We start from the raw sequence: 13,257 nt of genomic DNA, 5'->3' as shown, positions 1-13,257 counted from the left end.
TTAACCTTTTCTTTAAACAACTTGGCATTCTCATAGGCTTGGGTTCTCCATTCATCAAGCGAGCTAATGTCAAATAACCTCTTCACACCGGCAAGTTTGAAATCATAGTTGAGCTGTTTAATAGCCCAATAAGCTTTATGTTCTAGTTCAAGAGGTAAGTGACATGCCTTTCGATAAACCATTTTATACGGGGACATGCCCATAGGATTCTTATAAGCAGTTCTATAAGCCCATAATGCATCGTCAAGTTTCTTAGACCAATTCTCTCTAGATCTATTAACAGTATTTTGCAAAATCAATTTAATCTATCTATTGCTCAATTCTACTTGACCACTAGACTGAGGATGATATGGAGATGCAATTCTATGGTTAACATCATATTTAGCAAGCGGAAAAGCACCATGAATAAAATGTGAACCACCATCAGTCATTAAATATCCAGGGACTCCAAACCTTGGAAAAATAACTTCTTTAAGCATCTTAGTAGAAGTGTTATGATCAACACTACTAGTTGGAATAGCTTCTACCCACTTAGTAATGTAATCAACATCAACTAAAATATGTGTGTACCCATTAGAGGAAGGAAAATGTCCCATATAATCAAAACCCCAAACATCAAATGGTTCGATAACAAGTGAATAATTCCTAGGCATTTCCTGACGTCTACTAATTCATAGGCATTTCCTGACATCTACTAATATTGCCAATTCTCTGGCATTAATCCTGATGTCTACTTATGAGCATCTTTGAAGAGAGTAGGCCAATAAAAACGAGATTGCAATAATTTATGTGCAGTTCTATCTCCAGCAAGGTGTCCTCCGTAAGACTCGGAGTGGAACTTGCGTAGGATCTGTTCCTGTTCATGCTCAAGTACACAATGTCTAATAACACCATCTACTCCTTTATAAAGGTGTGGGTCATCCCAAAAGTAATGTCTGAAATCATAGAAAAGGTTTTTATTTTGCTGGTATGTGAAACTAGGTGGTATAAATTTAGCAACAACGTAATTAGCATAACCAACATACCATGGAGTATTACGAGAAGCATTTATGACAGCTAATTGCTCATTAGGAAAGCTATCATCAATAGGCGATGGGTCATCAAGAACATTTTCTAACCTAGACAAGTTGTCTGCAACGGGGTTCTCAGCTCCCTTTCTATCAATAATATGCAAATCAAATTCTTGTAACAAGAGAACCCGTCTAATAAGCCTAGGTTTAGCATCTTTCTTTTCCGTAAGATATTTACTAGCAGCATGATCAGTGTGAACAGTTACTTTGGAATCAACAATATAATATCTGAACTTCTCACAAGCAAATACAACTGCTAAAAATTCTTTTTCAGTAGTAGCATAATTTCTCTGGGCACTGTCTAGAGTTTTACTAACGTAATGAATAACATTAGATTTCTTATCAACTCTTTGTCCTAGAACAGCACCAACAGCATAATCACTAGCATCACACATAATTTCAAAGGGTAAATTCCAATCAGGTGGCTGAACAATAGGTGCAGAAATCAAGGCTTTCTTAAGTATTTCAAATGCTTCTACACAATCAACATCAAAAACAAAAGGAACATCTTTTTCGCAAGAGATTAGTGAGAGGTCTAGAATTTTAGAGAAGTCTTTAATAAACCTCATATAGAAACCATCATGACCAAGGAAACTTCTTATACATTTGATATCTTTGGGACACGACATCTTTTCAAGAGCATCTACTTTAGCTTTATCAACTTCAACACCTCTTTCAGAAATTTTATGCCCCAAGACAATACCTTCATTAACCATAAAGTGGCACTTCTGCCTATTCAGGACAAGATTAGTTTCTTCACATCTCTGCAAAACTCGATCAAGGTTGCTTAAGCAATCATCAAAAGAAGTTCCATAAACGGAGAAATCATCCATGAAAACCTTAGCAATCTTTTCACAAAAATTAGAGAATATAGCAGTCATACATCTTTTAAAGGTAGCAGGTGCATTGCATAAACCAAAAGGCATACATCTATAAGCAAAAGTACCGAAAGGGCAAGTAAAATTGGTCTTTTCCTGATCATCTTTTGACACAGGTACTTGAGAAAACCAAGAATAACCGTCTACAAAGCAAAAATGTGTATGTTTGGATAGTCTTTATAGCATTTGATCAATAAAAGGTAAAGGGTAATGATCTTTCCTAGTAGATTTGTTTAATTTGTGAAAATCAATTACCATTCTATAACCTGTAACAATTCTTTGTGGAATAAATTCATTCTTATCATTAGGAACAATAGTAATACCTCCCTTCTTACGGACGCAATGAACATGACTTACCAATCTACTATCAGCTATAGGATAAATTATACCTGCCTCCAAAAGATTTAATATTTAATTTCTTACAACTTCTTTCATGTTGGGATTTAACCTTTCTTGGTGATCAACAACTGGTTTAGCATCAGGCTCCAAAATAACTTTTTGCTGACATAGAGTGGGACTAATGCCCTTAAGATCATCAAGAGTATATCCAATAGCGGCACGGTGCTTCTTCGGAGTTTTCAATAATTTCTTTTCTTCATGCTCTGAAAGGTTAGCACAAATAATAACAGGATATATCTTCTTCTCATCAAGATAAGCATATTTCAAAGTATCAGGTAATTGTTTAAGCTCAAACACGGGATCACCCTTGGGTGGAGGAGGATCCCCAAGGATTTCAACAGGTAAATTGTGTTTCAAAATAGGTCCTTGATTAAAGAATATTTCATCTAATTCCCTTCTTTCATCCATAAACATGTCATTTTCATGGTCTAGCAATTATTGTTCTAAAGGATTAGTAGGAGGCACGGCAATAGAAGCAAGACCAATAATTTAATCCTTACTAGGCAATTCTTTATCATGGGGTTGCCTACGAAATTTAGAGAAATTAAAATCATGAGACATATCCCATAAACCAACAGTAACAATATCTTTCTCGCAGTCTATCTTAGCATTAGTAGTATTCAAGAAAGGTCTAACAAATATAATGGGACAAAAATCATCTTGTGGGGAAGCAAGAACAAGAAAATCAGTAGGGTATTTTATTTTCCCACACAAGACTTCAACATATCTAACAATTCCAATTGGTGATATCATATCTCTATTGGCAAGCTTAATAGTAACATCAATATCTTCTATCTCAGCAGGTGCAAATATCATTCATAATTTCTTGGTATAAGGTATAAGGAATTGCACTCACACTAGAACCCACATCACATAAGCCATGATAACAATGATCTCCAATTTTAACAGAAACAACAGGCATGCCAACAACGGGTCTATGTTTATCTTTAATATCGGGTTTAGCAATCCTAGCAGCTTCATCACAGAAATAAATAACATGCCCATCAATATTATCAACCAAGACATCTTTAACCATAGCAATACTAGGTTCAATTTTAATTTATTCAGGGGGTCTAGGTGTTCTAGTATAACTCTTACGAACCACAGTTGAAGCTTTAGCATGTTCCTTAATTCTAACAGGGAAAGGTGGTTCCTCAATACAAGTAGTAGGAATAATAGGATCAACATTATTAGTAATGGTTTCTTCTTCAACTTTAATAGGTTCTACTACTTTCACTTCAATGGGAGGATGACATTTAAACCAATTCTCCTTAGGGAGATCAACATGAGTAGCAAATGATTCACAAAAAGAAGCTACTATCTCAGAGTCAAGTTCATATTTAGTGCTAAATTCATGAAAAGCATCGGTATCCATAAAAGATTTAACACGATCAAACTTAAGGTTTATACCTGACTCCTTAGCTTCGTCGAGTTCCCAATCTTCAGAGTTGCATTTAATTCTTTCCAATAAATCCCATTTGAATTCAATAGTCTTCTTCATAAAAGAACCAGTACAAGAAGTATCGAGCATGGATTGATCATTACGATAAAGCCGAGCATAAAATTTTTGAATAATAATTTCTCTTGAGAGCTCATGATTGGGGCATGAATATAACATGACTTATGCATCCCCCAGGCTTGAGCGATACTTTCTCCTTCATGAGGCTAAAAATTATATATATAATTCCGATCACAATGAATGAGATGCATAGGATAAAACTTCTGATGAAATTCCAATTTCAATCGGCTGTAGTTCCATGATCCAATATCATCACATAGCCTATGCCATGTCAATGCCTTTCCCTTCAAAGATAAAGGGAATACCTTCTTCTTGAAAACATCCCCGGGCAAACATGCAAGCTTAAATAATCCACAAACTTCATCCACATAGATTAGGTGCATATCAGGATGTAACGTTCCATCTCCTGCATAAGGATTAGCTAGCAGTTTCTCTATCATACCCGAAGGAATTTCATAATAAATATTTTCAGTAGGTGCAGTAGGTTAAGGAGAAACTCTTTGCTTTGCTGGTCGGGGTGAATATACCCCGAACAAACCCCTCAAAGGATTAATATCCATAGTAACAAGTGACAGTAAATTTCAGCACACTATATAAATGTTTTCTTACCAAATTCCACTTACCAAAGGCGCTTCACTCCCCGACAATAGTGCCATAAAAGAGTCTTGATGACCCACAAGTATAGGGGATCTATCATAGTCCTTTCGATAAGTAATAGTGTCGAACCCAACGAGGAGCAAAAGGAAATGACAAGCGGTTTTCAGCAAGGTATTCTCTGCAAGCACTGAAATTATCGGTAATAGATAGTTGTGTGATAAGATAATTCGTAATGGGTACCAAGTAACAAAAGTAACTAAGGTGCAGCAAGATGGCTCAATCCTTTTTGTAGCAAAGGACAAGCCTGGACGAACTCTTATATAAAGCAAAGCGCTCCCGAGGACACATAGGAATTATTGTCAAGCTAGTTTTCATCATGCTCATATGATTCGCGTTTGTTACTTTGATAATTTGATATGTGGGAGGACCGGTGCTTGGGTGCTGCCCTTCCTTGGACAAGCCTCCCACTTATGATTAATCCCTCTCGCAAGCATCCGCAGCTATGAAAGAAGAATTAAGATAAATCTAACCATAGCATGAAACATATGGATCCAAATCAGCCCCTTACGAAGCAACACATAAACTAGGGTTTAAGCTCTGTCACTCTAGCAACCCATCATCTACTTATTACTTCCCAATGCCTTCCCCTAGGCCCAAATCATGGTGAGGTGTCATGTAGTCGACATTCACATAACACCACTAGAGGAAAGACAACATACATCTCATCAAAATATCAAACTAATACCAAATTCACATGATTACTTATAACAAGACTTCTCCCATGTCCTCAGGAACAAACGTAACTACTCACAAAGCGTATTAATGTTCATAATCAGAGGATTTTAATTATCATTAAGGATCTGAACATATGATCTTCCACCGAATAAACCAACTAGCATCAACTACAAGGAGTAATCAACACTACTAGCAACCCACAGGTACCAATCTGGGGTTTTGAGAAAAAGATCGGATACAAGAGATGAACTAGGGTTTGAGAGGAGATGGTGTTGGTGAAGATGTTGATGGAGATTAACCCCCTCTTGATGAGAGGATCGTTGGTGATGATGATGGCTTCGATTTCCCACTCCCGGAGGGAAGTTTCCCCGACAGAACAGCTTCGCCGGAGCCCTAGATTGGTTTTGCTCAAGTTCTGCCTCGAGACGGCGGTGCTTCGTCCCGAAAGCTTCTTCTTGATTTTTTCCAGGTCAAAACACACCATATAGCAGAAGATGGGCATCGAGGGCCTGCCAGGTGGCCCACAAGGCAGGGGGCGCGCCCCCACCCTTGTGGATGGCAGGTGGCCCCCTGTGGTGATTTCTTCGCCCAATATTTTTTATATATTCCAAAACAATTCTCCGTGGAATTGTGTAGAATAGGTCTCTAATATTTGCTCCTTTTCCAGTTGAGAATTCCAGCTACCGGCATTCTCGCTCTTCATGTAAACCTTATAAAATAAGAGAGAAAAGGCATAAGTATTGTGATATAATGTGTAATAACATCCCATAATGCAATAAATATCAACATAAAAGCATGATGCAAAGTGGACGTATCAGGTACAAACAAGTTGACGCTGAAGTGGGAAGGCCCTTACCGGGTAGTACGAGTCACCAGACCTGGCGCAGCCTGTCTGGACACCGGAGATGGCATTAAATTGCAAAACCCATGGAACATTGAGCATCTCTGCATTTTCTACCTGTAAGGAGCGGCAGTGGGGCCCTGCCGGGCAGCCACCCTTTTGTACAGGCCTTGCCTCTGTTGCATGTAACCCCTTGTACAAAGCCAGGCGCACACCCTGAGCAACATAAATAAATGAAGCGCTGCCCCCCCCTGACAAATTGCATGCATGCATAAGCATATCATGAGCATTGCACGTTCATGTAGATAAGACCGCATGTGGCATCATTTTCATCTCCATAAAACTACAGGCTCCTACCATGGACTTGGTCCCAAAGAGGAGAAGGGAAGACAAGCCCGCATTGCGATCCCTGGCATGCCAAACAGATAAGTTCTATTTCTTATCCATACATGTTCTGTAAATAGGACTTGTGCATGAGAAAACCTCGATGCCTTCAAAACTTAGGTGCTCCCATCTATTCCTCGAACGATGCTTCGGTCAAGATGGTCGTAGTGGCCTTTGGCGAGAAGGTTTGGCGGGGGGCTGGTCCCTCTGTACGGTTTTATGCCGGCCAAGCTTAGCTCCGCGGCAGCAAACTGAGGGTACCGGCTGGATAACCTGTCGGGGAAAACTTGTTTACTTGAACGTATAGAGGCATCCCACCTCTGCATGGACACATTGCATGCACAAGTGCCCAGCAAGGTTTATCTTTTTCATTAATATGCTGATCAACAAGTACAGATCTTACAGAACACAAACATGGATAAAAGGGATTACATAATTTGAACTAAAGTTTGGCAAGTGCCTACATATTTTAGATTGAAAAAAGAAAAAAAAATGCCCGTAATGCCTCTACTCTGCCCTCCCCTTCTTCGAAACTACAGGGGGAGACGAAGAAGATGGAGGGAAGGCCTGGCTGGGATTCGGCGCCTCCCCGGGATCAGGATGGCGCCGCCCCTGGACTAGGAGGAAGAAACAACAGGACACGCGCGGATGATGACGTTGCCGAAAGCCCGACCGGTGATGATGGTGCTGCCAGCAAGCACGCCTCGTCGGAGCGGTCATCCTCGCTCTTGACGCGTCGTGGGCTGCCGCCACCTTCCTCACCACTTTCGCTCAAAGCCCCCACCACCGCGGCCAGGGCAGACACCAGGTGCTCCGGGTGACTCTACAGAGAGCATGGCCGTCTCCAGTGAGCCGAAGATAAGAGGTCGCCGCCCTTTGAAGAAGCATGCATGGGACAAGGAGCCCGCCCATACACCAGAGAAGCAGTACCCTAAGAGGAGGGATCCGCCATTGTTAATGACGGACCACTTTTGTGGCTTCCCTCTGATGTCGCAGGAAAGGGGGGATAGGCCACGACCGACTACCACGCCATGAGTCCATTATAGGCCTCGGCGTGGTGTCGCTTGCGTTGCCCCTCACTAAGATTGAAGCCATGGGCAGCCCGGCGACGAGCTCACAGGAGTCGCTACCTCCGATACTACCACTGCACCACCTGCACATCTCCCTGAGTCGTGCGTGAAGACGGGAGGGGAATCCTACCCCAGCGGAGGCGCGACAGCACCCTTCTTCTGCTCCCCAAGCTTTGGCACGAGCATTCGGCACCATAAACCACAAGCTAGGGCCCGGGGCTTGGCCCCGAGCTCTCCTCTTTGGCATACTCCAGAAGAAAGCAGAGAATGGAGGAGGAGAGGTGAGTGGATGAATACTCCCACTCTGGCCCCGCCCTCCTTTTATAGACGGGCCGGGACTGGGAACCGATCCACTCGACGGGTAACCGCTGTCCTCCTCCACCAATCCATGAAGGCCAAGCCCATGCCTTGATGCTCTCCCACACCACGCGCCTCCGTTACCTACCCCACTCAATGCATGCAGCAGACGTGGCTACGGATAAGGGCGTGGTGGGAAGTGTGAATTGGCAGTTACCCGCCCGTGTGTTAAAGTCATTCATGGGCCATTACAAAAGTGGCCCTACCACGATTGGCATTACACGACGCGCGGGAGAATCGGAAACTGACATGGACTCAGGTTTATGAAGAAGCAAAGAATATCTCAAAGGACGAGAAACGGTTGCCCTCCTGCCTATGCACTGGTTAGGGCCTACGCCGACGACACCCGGCAGCGCGTTCGGCCAGGCCCGGGGGCTCCTATCAATGCAACAAACCCTGGGTCTGTTTCCCAGACTATGCACAGGCCCAAGATCGAGATTGCTACAACCAAGACCAGACCAAGCAAAAGAAATCAGCTCTTTGAGGAATCAGAGTGCAGATCAAGAAGACCAGGTCAAGCCAAAGGAAGCAAGATATCACTAAGGTAAAAACCTGCCTTGCCGGGCAGGCGAGCTTGGCGAGGCCGAGGTTTCCCCAAAGACAAGTCTCCAGACAGTCCCGGCAGGCCTGTCGGGCTCAACGAAGGCAAAACCACCCCGCGAAGGCTTCACTGCACCACCTCACAGGGACGCACAAGTCATCGATCGGTGCGGTGTCAAGCCCCCAAGTGACTAAGTGGCTGTTCTTGCCACATGGCAGCCATTTCCTATAGAAACCATCTCCAAATGACACCTGTCTAGAGACGTATCAAGCAGGAAGGCCCGAAGCTGGCAAAGCAGCTCGGCAAGGCTTGTTGGACACACCATGATGTGACACTAAGCGACGCATTTAATGCGCTCTGTCCGCTGATACGTCTCCACTGTCTCTATAATTTTTTATTGTTCCATGCTATTATATTATCCATCTTGGATGTTTTATATGCATTTATATGATTTTTTGGACTAACATATTAACCTAGAGCCCAGTGCCAGTTTCTGTTTTTTCCTTGTTTTTGAGTTTCACAGAAAAGGAATATCAAACTGAGTCAAAATGAGCTGAAAATTTACGGTGATTTTTTATGGACCAGAAGAAGCCCCCGAAGCAAAAGAGTTGGCCCAGAAGAGCCACGAGGCCTCCACAAGGGTGGAGGGCGCGCACTACCCCCCTGGGCGCGCCCTCCGTCCTTGTGGGCTCCTCGTGGATCCCCCCTGACTTGAAACTGACACCAAACATTCCGATAAATACAGAAACCCCCGAAAAGAAATCTAGATCGGGAGTTTCGCTGCCGCAAGCTTCTGTAGCCACCAAAAATCAATTGGGAGCCTGTTCCGGCACACTGCCGGAGGGGGAAACCATCACCGGTGGCCATCTTCATCATCCTGGCGCTCTCCATGACGAGGAGGGAGTAGTTCACCCTTGGGGCAGAGGGTATGTACCAGTAGCTATGTGTTTGATATCTCTCTCTCTTTCATGTTCTTGATTTGGCACAATCTTGATGTACCGCGAGCTTTGCTATTATAGTTGGATCTTATGATGTTTCTCCCCCTCTACCTTCTTGTAATGGATTGAGTTTCCCCTTTGAAGTTATCTTATCGGATTGAGTCTTTAAAGATTTGAGAACACTTGATGTATGTCTTGCATGTGCTTATCTGTGGTGACAACAGGATATTCACGTGATCCACTTGATGTATGTTTTGGTGATCAACTTGCGGGTTCTGTGACCTTTTGAACTTATGCATAGGGGTTGGCACATGTTTTCGTCTTGACTCTCCGGTAGAAACTTTGGGGCATTCTTTGAAGTTCTTTGTGTTGGTTTGAATAGATGAATCTGAGATTGTGTGATGCACATCGTATAATCAAACACACGGATACTTGTGATGACAATGGATTATCTAGGTGACATTAGGGTTTTGGTTGATGTGTGTCTTAAGGTGTTATTTTAGTACGAACTCTAGGGCTGTTTGTGACACTTCTAGAATAGCCCAATAGATCGATCAGAAAGAATAACTTTGAGGTGGTTTCGTACCCTACAATAATCTCTTCGTTTATTCTCCGCTATTAGTGACTTTGGAGTGACTCTATGTTGCATGTTGAGGGATTGTTATATGTTCTAATTATGTTATCATTCTTGAGAGAACTTGCACTAGTGAAAGTATGAACCCTAGGCCTTGTTTCTAAGCATTGCAATGCCGTTTTCGCTCACTTTTGTTACTAGTTACCTTGCTGTTTTTATATTTTCAGATTACAAAAACCTATATCTACCATCCATATTACACTTGTATCACCATCTCTTCGCCGAACTAGTGCACCTATACAATTTACCATTGTATTGGGTTTGTTGGGGACACAAGAGACTCCTTGTTATTTGGTTGCAAGGTTGTTTGAGAGAGACCATCTTCACCCTACGCCTCCCACAGATTGATAAACCTTCAGTCATCCACTTGAGGGAAATTTGCTATTGTCCTACAAAACTCTGCACTTGGAGGCCCAACAACGTTTACAAGGATAAAGTTGCGTAGTAGACATCAAGCTCTTTTCTAGCGCCGTTGCCGGGAGGTTAGTGCTTGAAGGTATATGTTTATATCTTACAATTCAATCTTTTAGTTTCTTGTTTTATCACTAGTTTAGTCTATAAAATAAAACAAAAAATTGGAATTGAGGTTGCCTCATATGCTTCATCTTTTTAATGTCTTCCATGAAAATGATGGAAAGGAAAATTGTGCCAAAGTGCTAGAAGAAGAATGCAATAAAATGTTTGGCATACAATCTTTGAATGATGAGCATGATTGCAATGTTGTTAGTATGAATTATTTGAATATCCATAGTACTAATGATGATTGCATTAGTCATGATAAAAATATTTCTTATAAGCATGTCAACTTTTGTGGAGTGCATAGAGTTTGCAATATATGCCAAGAAGGGAAGATAGATTTTGTAAGAGGTATAAGTATGTAGAAACTAAATGGTTGCAAGAGAGGCTATATGTTTGTGCTAAAAGACTTAATATTTCTCTCCGTCCTTGTGAAATTTGCAGTGAAAGTGGTCATTTTAATTTCCAATGTGAATTATTTCATGATCGAATTGTGTCCAAAAATTGTGATAACCTCATTACCCTTGAGCATCATAATGAACTTAGTCTATTTTTGGGGTATGAAGAAATGAAATATAAAACTAGCGATGTTCCAGATTGGGTTCTCATGAAAATGATTGATTTTGATCTAAATGAAATTTATATGTATTGTGCGGTGAATTGCATTGAGAATCCTTATATTGCCAATTACTTGAAGACAAAAAAACAAATAGAAGATGAAGAGAATACTAATGAAGGGGAAGAGGTTTCCCAAGATCCTCCTATTGTTTCTTATGATGAATCAGGTAATGAGGAGGAGCCTTTTATTCAACCAATCTCATCAATAAGGAGCTCCAAAAGGGTGATAAAACCCACACATGATGTGAAGAAGAAAAAGAAAAGACGGAGAAGCAAAGGTAAAAATGTATCACTTCCAAATGATGTTGCTCCTATTATTGTTATTCCTATTACTCATTGTGATGATTATGATTGGGAAAGTAATGATACTTGTTATAATCTTGAAAATCTTTTTGGCACCAACTTAGAAAGTTGTGATGATAATAATTCCTATACTATTGGTGCTATTCATATTATTAATTATGAGAGTGATTATGCTTATGATATGCCAAGGCCCAAGCTTGGGGATGCTATGTTTGATGAGAATGACATGTTTGAGAATTTATTTACTGCAATTAATGTTTGTCCCAAGCTTGGGGATGCTATGTTTAAAGAAGATGATATTTTTAGTCCCCCAAGTTTTGATGTGCAAATTTATTATGATGATAGCATGCCTCCTACTTATGATGATTGCAATATTTATGAAAGTGGGTTTGGAAGAGTGTCAACTTTAGATAATAATTATCCCACTATTTTGGAGGGTGTTGAATCTTATTATAATGATAAAAGTGGATTTGGAGAGGTCATGACTTTATTTAGTAATGATTCCACTATTTCGGAAGAGGTTCCAATTGATTATGAGAACAAAGTTGCTATCTATGATGATTATTGTGATGACATGTATGCTATAAAGAATAATGATAACCATGAAACCTGTCATCATGATTTTATTTTTAAATTGGATTATGCCTCACATGATAGTTAATTTGTTGAGTTTGCTCCCACTACTATGAATGAGAAGAATTTTGCTTATGTGGTGAGTAGTAAAATTTCTATGCTTGTGCATCATGAGAATAATGCTTTATGTGATGGTTATATTGTTGAATTCATTCATGATGCCACTGAAAATTATTATGAGGAAGGAATATATGCTTGTAGGAGTTGCAGTAATATCAAGTTTCTTCTCTATGTGCTCAAAATCTTGAAGTTTTGCTTATTTTACCTTCCTATGCTAGTTGATTCTTGTTCCATAACTTATTTGCTCACAAAATCCCTAGGCATAGGAAGTGGGTTAGACTTAAATGTGCTAGTCATATCCTTCATGATGCTCCTATTATGTTTCAATTCTTATCATTTATGTGAGCATCATTAACATCATCATGCCTAGCTAAAAAGGCATTAAAGAAAAATGCTTGTTGGGAGACAACCCAACATTTACCCCTACTGTTTTTGTGTGTTCACATGATTATGCTACTGTAGTAAACATGTTTTATAGTTTTGTTTCAATAAAGTGCCAAGTAAAACCTTTGGGATAGTGTGGATGATAGTTGAATCAAGTCTGTCCAAAAACAGAAACCTTTGCGCCCAATCACAGTATTGTTCAAATTCACTGGAGCACTTCTGAATTTTTTTACATATGGTTGATATACAAATTGTCTATGTTTTCCAATTTTTCAGAATTTTTGGAGCTACAGAAGTATGATTTAAATTCAGATCTTTACAGACTGTTCTGTTTTTGACAGATTCTGTTTTCAATGCATAGTTTGCTTGTTTTCTAGTTTCTATTGCTTATATTGCTTAATATAAATTGTAGAAATGATAGGGTACAGTAGGCATCATGTGAGAAAAATTATGAATCTAGTCTTGACAGTACCTAAGTGGTGATTTACTTTATTATACTAACGGAGCTTACGAGTTTTCTGTTGAGTTTTGTGTTGTGAAGTTTTCAAGTTTTGGGTAAAGTTTCGATGGACTACGGAATAAGGAGTGGCAAGAGCCTAAACTTGGGGACGCCCAAGGCACCCCAAGGTAATATTCAAGGACAACCAAGAGCCTAAGCTTGGGGATGCCCCGGATGGCATCCCCTCTTTCGTCTTCGTTCATCGGTAACTTTACTTGGGGCTATATTTTTATTCACCTCATGATACGTGTTTTGCTCGGAGCGTCATTTTATTTTATTTT

Source organism: Aegilops tauschii, chromosome 6 (assembly GCF_002575655.3).
Source record: "Aegilops tauschii subsp. strangulata cultivar AL8/78 chromosome 6, Aet v6.0, whole genome shotgun sequence".
In the NCBI taxonomy this organism is placed as follows: Eukaryota; Viridiplantae; Streptophyta; class Magnoliopsida; order Poales; family Poaceae; genus Aegilops; species Aegilops tauschii.
Note: the sequence above shows the minus strand (reverse complement) of the source record.